We start from the raw sequence: 3,761 nt of genomic DNA on the forward strand, positions 1-3,761 counted from the left end.
TTTTAACCCTCACTTAGCTAGCTAGATAGGACAAGCTGTTTTCCGGTCCTGGCTATTTACAAATGTGTTTGTTTCAGGGGAGGCAGGGGAGGAAGTGGAACTCCTGGCTGGTGGTGGTGAGGGAGGGGAAGGAGGGGAGGTACTGGTATGGTGGCCATTAGCTCAATAACTCTCCCGTTCAAAGGCATGCTCTCTGGCAACAAGCAGCTCTGGTCTGCAGGTTTCTCTTCCCATGGTCATGCACCCTGCTTAACTGGGCTTCTTAATGGCACTCTGGAGGTTAATTGGTCCAGCACCCATTGAAAGGGGATTTGGAGCGAGGGAAAGAGAGAGAGAGAGGAAAGGGTGAGGGCAAAAAGAGGGGCCAGCAGAGAGGATAGGACAAGAGTAGAGGAGGAGAGGAAGAGTCCCAGTTTAGCTCAGTCTCTCTTAATACCGCTCCCCTTCCCGTACCGTGTTCCTTGATCTCATCACTCGATGAGCCTGTGCTGAGCTGTCAATCATAGACCCCCCTCCCCGCACCACCACCCCTACAATCAGTCACTGCCTCCTTAGGGATGCTGCTTTAGGGCCCATTAGCGTCCGAGCAAAAGCTGCGTTTGGCAGAGGACAGATGGGGAACAGAACAGAGAAGAAGACAGGAGGAGAGGAGAGGAAGACTGAAGGAGGAGAGGGTGGGAGGGTTCTGCAACAGCAGAGCACAGAGCAGAACAGAGAGCAGAGGAAGAGAGGAGGAGAGGAGTGCAGAGGAGAGGAGAAATGGGGTGGGGGGTGGATGGGGGGGGGCAAAGTGGCTCTGTTTTCTATTTGTGGGGATTAAGTTGACAGATCTGTATTTGGTTTCTTAGGGGCCCCTTGGCTGAGGCTAATCCCCCTCACCTGCACCAGTCAACCCCCCCACTCCCACATTCCCCCCAAAAAACTCTTCCCCTCTTCTCCCCTCCTCCTCTTCCCCTTCTCCTCCTTCCACCCTTCTCTGTGACCCCACAACCCTTCCCTCTCGCCCAGCACAAACACTCATCCCGAGACAAGCGCATGACTGGCTGCACTCTGTCTCCGCAGGTTAGGGCCTTACACTCCGCACGGGTCTCGCGCTGTCCAAGATCACGGCGGGAGGCCTGCTTTGGCTTGGCTCATAAGGAAAACTGAGAGAGAGGGGGTGGGAGAGAGAGAGAGAGAGAGAGAGAGAGAGAGAGAGAGAGAGAGAGAGAGAGAGAGAGAATCTACGTACAGAGAGGGAGAAAGAGAAAGGAGAGAGAGCGAGAGACGAGAGACGAGAGTATGAGTAAAACAAACAGAAAGGCGGGAGAAAGAGAGAGAGAGGGAGAAACAGAGAGAGAGATAGAGAGAGAAAGAGAGAGAGCGAGAGAGAGAGAGAGAGAGAGAGAGAGGGAGAAACCGAGTGAGATAGAAACACAGAGAGAGAGAAACAGAGAGAGAAAGAGACAGAGAGAGAGAGAGAGAGAGAGAGAGAGAGAGAGAGAGAGAGAGAGAACAGTGGTAGGGGAAGACGAGCGCCCTTCTCACCCAGTGCAACCTTTCACAGTCCGCAGGGTGAGGTGGGGTGGGGTGGGGTGGAATGGGGGGGGGGGGGTCTCTTAAAGATAGCAATTATCTAGTGATTAAGCTCAAGTGTTACGGAGGTAGCTTGTCACTGTCACTCAGGAGCAACGGAGGAGATTGAGCAGTGCCGCACTGTGAAAGCACTGAGAGAGACACTTTCGGGTCAGGACGGCCACAAAGCCCCTTGCCCTTTATGGACCACGGTGCTCTCCAGCAGAGACCCTCGACACCCTGGCCTGGCCTGGGCTTTCTTTCCATACCCTCCATCGTACCGATTTCATTCATTTCATCACAGAGACTGTGGATTCTAGGAAAAAAATACTTCCTCCTCAAAGGGCTAGAACAGCTCGAATGGGGTTACTGGTGGGAGGGGGGGGAACACTGGTGGAGTTCGAGCTGATTTTCATCCAATCGCTAACGTTTAGCCGTGACCTGTGATGTGCTCGTATGTGATGCATCATTATTTACCCCCCCCCCCCTTCTACAAACACACACAAAAACACACAAGAATAATCTCCTCCCAGAAGATGCAACCCACTCATAACATAGAGGGAGATGTAAATTGACAGGAGCGTTACAGATGGCAAGGCCAGGTTATGCACACCCCGCTACATAATTGCTTATTCTGCCCCAAGAGGACAAGTCCCTAAGGATCTGCGTCTAAAATACCTTGTGTATACTATTTACTCACAGCAGAGGCCCTGCAGTAGCGCAGCAAATCCAGTGAAATACTACAACAAAGTTTCATACAACAGCGACATCTTCAAGGATCTTCAAAGCTTCTAATTGTCGGAACAGTGAGAGGACACCCTGAGGGAGTAATTAACTCATATATCTTTGCTCTCTCTCTCTCTCTCTCTCTCTCTCTCTCTCTCTCTCTCTCTCTCTCTCTCTCTCTCTCTAATTTCCTTCCCTACCCACCTTTTCTCTTTTTGTCTCATTGCTTTGGGCTGTCTGAGACTGTCTGCTGCCGGTGAGGAAAGAGAGAGAGCAAGAGGAGTAGGATGAGGAGAGAGAGAGAGAGAGAGAGAGAGAGAGAGAGAGAGAGAGAGAGAGAGAGAGAGAGAGAGAGAGAGAGAGAGAGAGAGAGAGAGAGAGAGAGAACGAGTGTAAACTGCTGGTGCTGGTGTGTGGAGGCCGGTGTGTAGTGTGGTGTGGTGTAGTGTGGTGTGTTTTTTTGGCGGGATGAAAGCCTTTTCTTGCTTGCGCTGCCCCGTGGTGTTGTCAGGCAGGCTGGAATTTGAGGGGCTCCAGGGTGGTTTAGCCTGCAGGGGTCACAGAGGAGATGGAAAATGTTTGAAGGGTCTCGGGTCGAGAGCACGCCGCTGCAGCTGCCTCTCTCGCTCGCCCAGTCGGCGAGGAGGTGCACTAGCCACACCCCTAATTAGAGCCAGTTATGACATATTTCAGAAAATTACAACCATTTCCTCATGTGTGGTGTGGGACAACATCCCATGTCAGAGTTTTTTTGTTTTTTTCGTTTACGCTAAAGAAAGTATGTTTGTTCATAAGGGGGAAAGAATGGCAACAGATGTTGAAACAAGTGGAATGTGTGGCAGACTGTGCGTGCATAGATACATGTGAGAGCCTGTGTGAGAGACCTTATAACTGAGGAGGGGTGACCGGCCAGATAAAACAGAGCTCCCCAAAATAGATTGCACAACTGATAAATGCAGAGGTTACACAGGAAAGGCCATTGTGCTCAGGAAGGATTTGTTTCAGGGCAGTAATGTTCATATTGTTTATGCATGCCCATTCAGAATATGTAGACAAATAGCCGAACAGTTTGAAATACCCATATGATTTACATAGGCTAATGTGTTTGTTTACAGCACAATTATAATCCTCTAAATATTGTCAACAACAAGAATGAGTTGTCAAGTCATGCGTATTGTGTTAATTATCTCAAGCACATAAATCTTAATTGGGCCAGAGAAAAGATGTCACTTTTAGAAGACTGCTTGTTTGTGCGGTGCCTGAATTCCCACTTCGTCAACACAATACAAAAAAAAGAAAAAAAAATGGCCCGCGCTACATTGTAGCAGACGCCGCAGCGAGACGTTTGCCTGGTTAGCAAAGCAGCACGGAATTTCCCAGGCTGTCGAGAAGTAGACTTTGAGTGAAGTAGCCAAATAGTTGCGGCTTAATGCATCATTATTTCTGGTCGTTATAAATACTTTTATATTGTTGATGTTTAA

This window comes from Engraulis encrasicolus, chromosome 10 (assembly GCF_034702125.1).
Source record: "Engraulis encrasicolus isolate BLACKSEA-1 chromosome 10, IST_EnEncr_1.0, whole genome shotgun sequence".
Taxonomy (NCBI): Eukaryota; Metazoa; Chordata; class Actinopteri; order Clupeiformes; family Engraulidae; genus Engraulis; species Engraulis encrasicolus.